Source organism: Ambystoma mexicanum, chromosome 3q, assembly GCF_040938575.1.
Source record: "Ambystoma mexicanum isolate Mex_15411 chromosome 3q, UKY_AmexF1_1, whole genome shotgun sequence".
NCBI classification, from domain to species: domain Eukaryota; kingdom Metazoa; phylum Chordata; class Amphibia; order Caudata; family Ambystomatidae; genus Ambystoma; species Ambystoma mexicanum.
Window position 1 is genome coordinate 180,782,009 of NC_090926.1, and position 12,150 is coordinate 180,794,158.

The window sequence follows — 12,150 nt, forward strand, 5'->3', positions numbered from 1 at the left end:
CCTTAGACGCCGGCTTGCCCCAAGGGTTACCGAAGGTCACAAAAAGTTAAGAACGCCTAAACTCGGAAGTCCTGTCCAGGTAGAACGTAAGAGCTCTTAGGACATCAAGACAGTGTAGAACCCTTTCAGCCTCTGAGGCAGGGTTCGGAAAAAAGACCGGAAGGGAGATCGACTGATTCAGATGGAATTCGGTCACCACCTTCGGTAGAAAAGCCGGTTTGTCCGAAGGACTACCTTGTCCTTGTGAAAGACCAAGAAAGGATGCTCCACCGACAATGCCTGGAGCTCACTCCCTCTCCTTGCTGACGTAACAGCGACCAGAAAGGACACTTTCCGAGACAAGTACTTGAGGTCCACCGTAGCCATCGGTTCAAAGGTTTTATGGCACACCGCCGTCAGGACTACATTTAGGCCCCATGGCGGGTGCGGATTACGAACCTGAGGGTAGAGGCGTGTCAAGCCAGCAAAATGCCTCTTCACCACTGGGTTAGTTAGAGAATAAGAACACAGGTCTGTAGAAAGGTAAGCTGAAACCACTTAGAGATAAGTCCTGCATGACAGGACATGAACCCCTGACTCTGCTAGGGAGGACACGAAGGACAGTTCCGAGTCAATCATGGCCACCTTCGGATCCAACTTCTTCTCCAAACACCAATGACAGAACCTGAGCCATTTACTCTTGTATTGAGATCTTGAGGGTTTCCTGGCTGCCTGGATAATGCGCATGTTATCCGCAGACAAACTCAGATGCTCTAAAGTTTTGAACTAAGGCACCATGCCGCCAAGCTGAGCGATTGTGGGGAGGGGTGCCACATCTGTTCCCCTTGGTGAAGAAGATCGGGAGTTACTGGTAACCTGATCGGCGGATACACCGACAGGTGTTGAAGTTCTGAGAACCAAAACCTGGCCGGCCACCACGGGGCTATGAGTAGAAGGGAACAGTTTGCCGAGTTCTTCAACTTCCAAATTGCACAGTGAACTAGAGGCAGAGGCGGGAAGGCGTAAGCTCTCATATTGTGCCATGGAATCTTGAGCATCCCCCATGGAGGAGGCTCCCAGCCCCCCTCTTGCGGCATACTGAGGAAGCTTCTTGTTCACCGCTGTAGCGAAGAGGTCCACCTCCGGTGTGCCCCAACGCGAGAAAATCCATGCGAGGACGTCCACCTTCAATTCCCACTCGTAGCTGACCACTGTCCGCCGGCTGAGGGCATCCGCTGTGACATTCAGCTGGCCCGGGATGTGCACTGCAAGCAGCCAGACACCATGAAGCACGGCCCACTCCCAAACCTGGATGGACAGGTCCACGAGGGGGGGAGACTTTGTACCCCCTTGCTTGTTTATGTAATACATTGATACCACATTGTCCGTTCTTATGCGGACCACCTTGTTGACAATGAGCGGTCTGAACGCCCTGAGTGCTAGGAAGATCGCCAGAAGCTCCAAATGATTTATGTACAGGAGCTTGTCCGGAGGCGGCCAGAGTTCCGAAACCTGAAGAAGATCCAACGTCGCACCCCACCCTAGAAGGGAGGAGTCCGTCGTGATCGTCACCATGGGGACCGGGTCCTGAAACCCTGTGCCCCCACACAGATTGCTGAGAGATGACCACCAATCCATGTCCACTCTCATGGAATCCGGAATCATTATCCGCATGGAATCCGGATCCACTGCCTGACGCCATGAACTCCGAAGAGCCATCTGGGTCCGTCTCATTTTGAGACGAGCAAGAGGAAGAGCCAGTACACACGAGGCCATGAGACCCAGAAGCCTCTGGAACCACCAGGCCGACATGCTCTCCGACTGTGCAAACATCTGACACGTGGCTAACAGATCCGCCATTCGGTCCTCGGTCAGATACACTCTGCAGTCGATCGTGTTCCAACGAAAACCCAGGAAGATCAGGTCCCGTGAGACCGTCATGGTGGATTTCCGCCAGTTCACCGACAACCCAAGATAGAACAGGAGCTGAAGGAGAGACTGGAGGTTGCCCGCTGTTGCCAGCAGACAAGGGCTGCGTAAGAGCCAGCCGTCCAAATAAGGATACACATGGATACCCTGGAGACGAAGATGGGCCACAATCACCGACATCTTCGTGAAGACATGCAGCACCGAGCTGAGGCCAAAACGAAGCACCCGAAACTGGAAGTGCTCCTCTCCCAAAGAGAAGCAGAGATCTCTCCTGTGTGGATTCCAAATCAGGATATGCATATACGCATCCTGAAGATCCACAACGCTGAGCCAATCGCCCATCTGTAAGGAGGAGCGTATCTGGCTGGGCGTGATCTTGAATTTCTCTTGGGGTAGGAAAAGACTGAACTGGGAAAGGTCTAGGATGGTGCGCAGGCCAGCCTGGTTGGGTTTGGGCACCGTAAACAGCCGGGATAGAAGCCCTCCCCTCGCTTCCCAAGGGGAACGGGTTCCACAGCTCTGAGGTCCAGAAGTTTCTGAACTTCGGCCTTGAGGGAGGGTGAGCCTGACAGCTGAAAGGGAGGGTTGAGGGGTGCGGTAGGGGGTAAAGGTATGCGGAAGCCCGCTTGAACGACTGACAAGACCCATCTGTCTTCTGTGATCGTCTGCCACACCTCCCAATGAGACGCAATGCGTCCTCCCACCGGGGTCTCGTGCGAGCGCTGAAAACCCTCATTTGGCAGGTTTATCGGTGGCGGTGCCACCTGAACCTGATGAGGAGGCTGAGGAACGGGAGAAAAACTGTGCGTTGTGGTCTACGGTGGTTATTCCCCGCAGGAGTATCCACTCTGCGAGATTTGCGGTCGAGGCAGCCCCTAAAACCAGAGGAGGGTCGACTTTGCAACAACGGTCTCTGGGATTTGAAAGGAGCTTTGACCAGAACAGACAATGATTTAGCCGTCTGAGTGCTATCCTTGGTGAGCTCTACATCAGTAGTAGAATGAAAAACCTCCTTACCATCGAATGGAAGGTCCAACACCTTGTCTTGCACTTCCTTAGAAAATTTAGTGGCATGCAGCCACGCCTGCCGCAAGGTATCAACCCCAAGCATCAGGCGCCGAGCCGAGGTGTCTACGTGATGAGCCGCAGCCTCCAGGAGATCCTGGGCCAAGACCCTGGCATCGGAAAGGCCTCCTTTGAAGTCTTCCAACTTCTCGACCGGGATGTGCTCCTCAAACTCCGACAGACCTTTCCACATCTGCATGTTAGCTCCCGCCAATATCAACTCAGCGTTGGCCTGTCTGAGCTGCAAGGCTGAGTTGGCAAAGATTTTCATACCTAGGGAGTCGAGGAGCTTATACTCCTTTCCCAAGACCTGAGTAGCCACCGTGGAAGAGGATGATGCAGGTCTGGATTGCAACGTAGCCGCAGCCACCACTGTGGATGAGGGAGGCGGACAAGACAACAGGGCCACCTCTTCCGAAGAATGTAGCCTGTACATCGCGTCAATCTTCTTATTGACAAAAAGTCCAGAGTGTGGCTTTTCCCAGACTCTTCGGACCTCGGCCAGAACGTCCTTCTGCAGGAACAGGCCAGTACGCTCCAAGGGAGACAGGGTGAATGCCCCAGAAAGCACACCCTCCTGAGGAGCGGGTGCCTCGGGCCCCGGAACATCTAAGAAACTCATGTCCAGTAGCCGGTCATGGAAGGCTCAGAGAGCGGGGAAGGTCCTTGTTGTCCTGATCGCCTTGAGGGTCATCTGACAGGTCAGGATCCTGCTGAGCCAGGGACTTAACGGGGAAGGGTGTCACACTAGCCCCTCCACCGACGTATCCACATAAATCAAAGGAGCCGCCCCCGCGGGCAACGAAACATTGTGCGGAAGAGGCATCCGGGCGTTCCAATCAAACTGGCCGGTAAGGATGCGCACAGGGACCTTCAGTTCACCCAAGGGACTGCGCCCTACACCAGAGGCCAATGGCTTAGTTGTAGGGGTAGCACCTAAAATGGCCGCCGTGGTCGTGGCGGGAAGGGGTGCCATTTTGTCCTCATCTGAGGGGAACTGCGGAATGTGAGGAAGTGAGGCAGGGGTCCCCGTCGATGGATCAGGGGTCTTAATCTTAGCCTTAACATAAGGAACCTCGGCCGAGACGGTACTATGAGGCCTGGAATGTTTTTGTGACATACCAACCGCCAAATTAGCCTTCGAAGGAAGGACCTCGGCAGCGTACTCCGGTGTTCACAGGCCTCTTTACGGAGACCCTCGGAGAAAACTCTGGTATAATTATTAGGCCCAACGGGCACCTCAGGGCGAACCCCGGTGACAGAGCGATCAACGCCCCTCCCGGACCGAGAGGAACCCGGAAAGGTATCCCCCAGCCGGGGTGCTCTGGAAAGTAAAGAACTTACCGGACGTTTCTTCTTCTCGTCGATGAACGCCTGAAAATGCGAAGGAGGAGTTCATCGGAACACCTCCTCCCACCGCTCCAACCGACGTTGAAGTGCCCGGACCGAACGGGAGTCACAGTAAAAACAGGAGTCTCAACGGTGTTCTGTACCCAAACACTCTAAACAAAGAGGAGGGGGTCCACACTCGCAAAGAGACAGTGACACGATGTACAATCTGGAAAGTCTAATTTGAAAGAGTAGTAAACGAACGCTAGCGAGAGCCAGAGAGGAAAAAAGGGAAGAAAATCTTCGAGGATGCAAGTGCGTCTGGCCCCGATCGAGCGGAGCAAAGGACTGATGGGCGATACGCGGGGCGGAGCCAAGGTGGGCAGGGTAACGGCCGCGTGCCGGGCCCTGCGCAGGAAAGAAGAGGGACACATTTTTGAAAAAAATGTGGATGCTTTTTACAAAGTGCTCCGGTCCCGTCCCACAGGACGAAGAGATGTCCCACAAGTATGGAGGAAAGGGGATGGGACATAGGAGTATTCTTTTTTTCGTGTTTTGTTCTTTTTGTCAATAGGTTTGAAAGCGATTGGTTTCAACAAAACAGTAAATAATTTTATTCCAGAATACAAAATTAGTTTCTGGATAGATAGAGGTTGACATTGAGTGGTTATCTTAATAATGTGACCTAGTCTTTTTCCTCTGGCACAGCAACAACCCCCCTTTCTTGGTTCAAAGTAGTCTTACAGCCTACCTGCAATTTTCCCTTCCTTTTTTGCAGGGCTTTACTCATCATTCCCTGACATTTCGAGCAGAAATCCGTGTTGTCGGCCTCCCCCAAACACAATAGGCACGATTGATGCGGATCCGTGATGGACATTTTCAAATCACATTCTCTGCACTTTTTGAAACCCAAACGAGATGTAGTCGGGGGGGGGGGGGGTTTGATGACGAAGACATGTCGATGTATTTATTTTTAAGAACTGCGTAGTAAGTAAATACTAAGGATGCGTGCCGAGTCTCCGAAGCAAACAAGTTTGCGGAAAAACGGAACTGAAGCCAAGGGGCACTGCGCGTGCTACTTATGCACCCGATGACGTCACCCTTGACAGAGGCCTTCGAGGGACACAGACTCGACGCTATCGACGCACAGCACCCTCAGCCAAGATACATTTTACGAAAGCAGCCAAAGCTGGACAGGATATCAAAGATGAGGAATACGTTGGAGGACCCAAGCCATTCGAAGTGCAAGGTTGGTGGTGAAAGAAAATCAGTGTGAGAAAGACGAGGAAAGAGAAGGAGACAGGCTGTGGGGAGGTGGAGGGGAGTGGGAAGACAATTATTGGAAAAGTTGGTAAGGACGAGAAACAATCAGGAAAAGAACACACCCGTTTCTCCTTTGCAAATACTCTGCTAGCTTGACTAGAAATTACTTGGTGATATCAAAAAGTCTTTGGTTTTATTTTCAAGCATTTGCCCAATGTCCATAGTTCACAATAGTATCTTCCTTACAATCCTTATTTCGAGTGGACAGTATACTATCAGTTCCACATGTGGCAGAGGCATCAGCTTTGCTCTTCCACTTATTTAACTTAATAGAACATATTCTAGTAATGTGTTTCATTAGTATTTTATTTGTAACACCAACAATATCTCCCAGTGCCTCCACATGGATTTTATTAATAAGCAGATCAGGTGGATCCACCACACCCATTATTAATGGCATATCTAGGTCTGATTCACTCCCTCTCCTATCCTTCTTTCCCCCCCTGCATAATATGGTGCTATTGGGGCAAGAAATATGTGGTCGTGGCTAACAAAGGATGGACTGTCAGAGTGCTGACAAACTGCTAGCACCCAAACCACAGAATCCATTATTTTCCCATTATCAGTTAGTGTGTTATTTTGACATAATTACACTAATACACAGTTTGCTTGAGCTTAGCCTCCACATGGGGGCGACCATAATGCCCACCTGGGGCACTGACAGGTTTTACAGCAGCACCTAATGCTATACCCAGAGCCTGGAGAGAGTTGGATCTCTGGACGTAGTGTAATCAGACAGGTTTGCTAATGGAGAGCAATATTGTTGTGGGCCTAGCCCCAGAACATCAAAGAACCTATTCCCATTACGCCTATGTAAATGATAAACATTACAGGTCATCACTAATTTCCCTAAACAGTTTTATAACTAAAACAACAAGCATTTACACTTTGTACTCAAATAGAAACAATGAATGGTCACACTCTTTAAATTAAAATGCATCTATATTTATACTCTAGTAGAGTCAATATATGAGCCTTTAAAATGTATTTAAGAGTAGGCAGTCGCCAATATTAGCAATAATGTAGATGAAACATAGTCCTTGCATCCTACTCTTCTCCTATTCACTCCTAGGAATATAAAACCAACAACAATTGAACAATGTGTACAGACAAATAAAATATGTGCAGGTATCACAATTCCAGAAAGAAAAAGTAACTTGCCCCCTCAGTTCTCCATACCTCAAGCTGCAGCAGATGCAGGCTGTTTTCGTGGCGGACCACCCTGCCAAACAACCCCAATCCACTCTCACACACAATCATACAACCCCCCCACCCCCCGGACTTCCTCCTCTCTAACTGGTGAACTCTGGTTACCGGACAGCACCTGACAAAATGATGGGAACCTGTACGTAGAATGTCTTGTAAATACTTTTCCTTACATTGGAAGTTTCTGGACAGCCAGTCAGGCCTTGAAATATGCACCAGGAGTCACATCCCAACTCCCGCCTACGGAGGGAGCTACCTAAAGGATCGGTACTGGTAGCCCCTGCCCTATCTAATATAAAAAGGGCTTGCCCAAAAACTCAGAATGCTCGACTAGATGGATCACTGGAGGTAACAAATGAGATGCACCTAGTCGGATTGTAGAGATAGGATATGCTATGCACTTAGATGGATGCTCCCATCTACTATCAAAGGAGCTTCCCAAGCACTCAGAATGCTCGATTAAATGGTTAATTGGAGGTAGAAAACGAGGTGCGCCTAGTTGGAGTTTAGAGATAGGATAGGGTATGCACTTGGATGGATTTTTGAGGGTAGAAATGGTGATGCACTAAAATGGCTCGATTCCATATAATGTCCCCGCAAAAACTTTGCAGTTTTTTGCGGAGGCATTACAGTGAACATGCGGGGGACACCCCTGCAATCCCCTAATTTTTGTTCTGTTTACAAGGGGAGCAGGGGACATCCCACAATCCGTCCCCATACATACTGTCACCATATATAATGTCGCCGATGGCTTTTCTCTCCAACATTACTTATGGGGACATTATGTATGGGGACATTATTACCGGATACCGATGGCTCTTGAGAGTATGAACCGAGACGCGCTTAGACGGGTGTTTGGGGTGTGGGAAATAGATCATAGGTGAGATCGTTACAATACCTGCAAGGGCATGCAATAGGACACATCGACATCAAAAGATAAACTACTTCCAAGTTTAAGGTAGGTATAAACGCACCACTTCTGTGAATATCTGCCATAGGTACGGCTTTCCGTCCACGCACACTAGAATGCAGTGTGAATGCAATGACAAATTCGGCCTAGCTGATCACATAAAGCACTGAAACACCAGACTTGTCTCAACACCTCAGCCATTTGAAAACAGCAACAACCTATGGCAAATTTGGTCTAGCGGTCATGACCACCCTCTGCACCCACCCACGTTCGTACCCAACCTCTTGGGCAGCTTACTCAGGCCTAGCCAGCCCTACTAAGTCTCAATTTCAGCCAAACATACACATGCATCTTAAGTCTCCGGTTAGAACTTCACTCATACCTGGACTGTGGTCCCCGAGGGCGTTCCTACCGCAAAGCGCATGGAGGCCATACAAATGGGAAAAGGCATATAACACTACAATATACAATACATCCACACAATACACCATTTCTTACTCGCAAAAATATTCACAGTAGTGCTGTCAGGATTGGTGAGCCAGTAGACAGGTGGTTATACCAAGCACTGTAAATCCATTAAATGGGAAGGGCAAAATAAACCATCAAAAACCCCTGGATTCTAAGTACAATTACCTAAAAACAATCAAAAGCCATGGGTTAAAAATTGAACTAAAACTTTAAATCCACCTGCCGGATTCCCCCTTTCCATTCACTAGTACGCCTCATATTACTTTTGTATTTCAAGCTCACTTTGTTCATGCGCACTTCACTTGCACACTTTTCCTCGATCTCTTTCACGGACTTTAAAAAATATATATATTATGTGTGGGGGGTACAGAGATGGGAATGGGGGGGTCTAAATTACCACCCCATTTAAAATAAGTGATAAATAAATATTAAAAGAAATGGAGAACAGATTGAGGAAAAGTGCACACAAAGCTCACACGAAGAACGTGAACATGAAAAACAAACAAACGTCCGTATGTGGGTGTACTTATCCTGGCTTCAAGTAAGAGCAGAGGCTACTAATGTACTTTGCCTATTTCTGATGCACAACAAGCTCAGACTTTCCATGCTCCAGAGAATAATTGGAAGCCAACCTAACAAAAACATTTCATGATCTCTAATGACTATCCAAGACCATGGATAGGAAAAAGGTTCTATAAAAAGACGAACAGGTTTTAAAAAAGTAAACCGGCTTAATTAAGCCCCCAAATATGGAGACATGCAAAAAACAGAATTTGAAAAATTAGCAAAGTACCAATTTCAGGCCAATAAACCAAATGTACACCGCTGTTGTAGCACTCATGAGAATAGCTGCTGCTCCTTACCAAAGCAGTCAGAAATCCTACCCCGCTCCCTGTGGTTCGGCTCAGCCACCACCACATAGAATCTTCTCACCATGAAACTCTGGAAGCTCAGCGTGCTGCTCATTTTTGGTGCTACATGGTCAGCATTTTACTTTAGGCGCACAGGAACATGTGATCCTTTGACAGAGCAGAATCGCAATCATTACTGTGGCAAATGGCACAGCAACTGCAGCCATTTTTAAGGAGGTGGCAAGGAACAAGAGACGTCTGGTCAGCAAGGGCATGAGTGCCCATTAGGCCATGCAGACATGACGCAAGCCTCAGCCCGAGGTGCAGGTACGCCCAGCTGCAATCCCCATGGCATGCTATGCAGGCCGGCTTAGAATATCAGAAAAGAATAGCAATCAGATGAATGCTAAATAGTTAAATCCCTTTACATATAATGGAAAGATCTGCCGAGTGCAAGCTTAAATAGGCTTGGATGGTGCTTTAAAGCCATGCCACTCAAGGACAAAAGGATGTAACTTTAAGAAGTTCAATGTTAATGTAACCAAGGTACTGACTTCCTTACACTGTGTAAATCATTACAAAATTCAACAGGTGTCTGTTCAGGGGCCACCATTTTGGGATGGGGATACCCTGCCAGTTTGCTCACCCATTTCCCCACAACTCTACCTTTGCCGCCAATATTCCTAGTTGGTGAGAAGTTGCAGGTTTTGACAGAGGTATTCAATATTGGCTGAAGTCGGACTTAACTAAACCCCACCTATTTTCCCAACAGCAAATGATTAGCTGGGGGCGTCTGTCTTCGTTCTGATCTTTTGAAATAGCCTGTTGGTCTCTTTTCATTACACTTTGCATTGATTAAGAAATGGAATAGTGAACACTCATCGTTGTAATGGTCATTTTCTTATGACATTCCACTGAGTTACAAAATTAACAGTGAGCATGGTCAATCATGGTGCGGTCAGGGCCTAATTTAGGATTCCTCCCGTGACGGCCCCCACAACAACTATAGCCAACCAGCTACCTGCTTCACAGAATTAACATTGTGCACAGTTTATTTAATTCTTCACATGCAGTTGAATTTTCATAAAGGCTGAAATCCAATTTGGGCTTACAAATGCTTGCTCTATAATGGAGCGTTCCAATTCACTTAACATTGTTCCCTTTATTGTTAAAGGACGTGAAATTGATGTTCTATGAAATGTCAGCAACAATGTTCTAATGTGTTAACACTGAAGGTTAAAAGATTGCAGCTGAATTATTTCTATTTACAAATACTTTGTGTTATATTAAAAAAATCCGATTTGGTTTGTGAACACGGGAGCCTGTGTACTCATACAACGCTAACGAAGCACATTTCCACAGAATAAACAATCTGTCATGAAGCATAAATACATGCATGTGAAAACCATTCCAGGACAAAGCAGTGTGTGCAGCTCACATTATACATTGTAATGGCAGTGTAATGTGTAAACGCATTCATTTCAGCGTGTGCTCAGCGGAGCACCTGTGAAATTGATCAATTTTGAATAAAATGGAGCTGTTCAATCAAGGGTGATCCAGGCGTGAGTGTTGCGAGAGACAAGAGGGTGGGCAGGCTGCGGCAAGTCAACTCTAGGAGTAAGTTGCTCGTGCAAGTTCAGACCAATAGCTTGTCTTTGCTTGCAAGGTGTTGAGAGCAGATTATGTATAGCATTTATAAAGTACAAATTAAGTAAGGAAGCAATTTAACGCTGTACACAGGGGACGCACGCATGGGGGTACTGGTAGGAAACAGGTCTATGGATTAAATAGGAGGGAAGCACAGGTTGGTTGAAGCTCTGGAAAAGCAGAGGCAGGGTTGAGGGGAGCGGTCAGCAAGATATTCTTTGAAGAGTAGTATCTTTAGGTCCTTCCTGAAATGTAGGATCGGAGTGACGCTTGGTTTGGCAACTTGTTTTAGAGCCAGGCTGCATTTCAGCAACAAGGCGTTGTTCCTATGTTATTCCATCTTGCTGTTCTTCGTTTCCAGAATTCTAGTAGTGCACTGGCCTCTGGAGATGTGTTTTGCTTGTGATGGATGTAGGTGGTGAAGGCCATTTTAAACACGATGCATGAGCAGATTGGAAGCCAGTTGCTCTCCTGGAAGATGGGGCTGATGCAGTAGAATGTCCTTACTCCTGTAATAAGGGGTGCTGCAGAATGATGGGCAGCTTTCAGAGGAGAGGCCAAAGCAGCATCTGGGAACCCTCAGAGTAGGTCATTGGCACCACCCAGCTGGGAGATTACCAGGCCTTGGGTGAGTGTTCTGAAACTTGGACTGGGGCTTAAGGGATTCATCTTGGATAAGTGTGCAGGCTGGCAACATGCTGAGTGAGTCTTCTTTGAATGTAAATGTTACAATTGATGCAAAAGCCAAGACATGTTGCAATGGGTAAAAGTTGAGGGGAGAATTCACCAAGCTTAATTTCTGTCAGCAAAATCTGGGTTCGAGCATGCTTGGTGAATTAATTTTGTCTTTATTACATTGATTTCAGGTAGGTGGTCGACAATCCACCTTGGATAAGGCAGAGAATTCGATTTCGATGGGTGTCATTGCTGCAATTTACATTCAGAAAAAGCGGTCATCAAGCATTGGTGTAGGAGAGACGCTCCACCAAAAATGTCATGCAGACGTTGGAGAACAGGATACAGCTTTGTAGAACTCCACAGGTTCGTTGATTGCATTGGGATCTGTTGGAGCATATGTGGACGAGTTGTGAGTCTATTTGAGAGGAAAGAGTACGTTACCAAGTGCTCTTGCCAACAATTGTGCTCTCCCCTGCCCCACATTCATTTCGGCTACCTTAACTCGGTAATACTTTGTTTCCATATTGCCCTTCTCTCCTGTGTAATAAAAGGGGGAATCACCACGTTTCACAGGGGACTATTGACACAGATGTATTCCCTCCAAAAGAGATCAATTCTTAAGAGAGACTTGGATCAGGTTTTCCCAATCTCATCAAGGTTATTCTTGGCAGCTGTTAAATTCATTCGAGGTGTTTGAGGGCCATTTTTCTGAGATTCATACAATTATACGCCCTCCTTTCCAAGATTCGCTAAGTTCAGGTTTTC

General features: G+C 47.5%; 1 protein-coding gene across 9 annotated transcripts in view; it reads right to left on the bottom strand.

Annotated features, from left to right (window-relative positions):
• ATF1 (activating transcription factor 1) overlaps positions 1-12,150 on the bottom strand; it is a 935,797-nt gene that overhangs the window by 420,001 nt on the left and 503,646 nt on the right. The gene's annotated exons all lie outside the window — the stretch shown is intronic.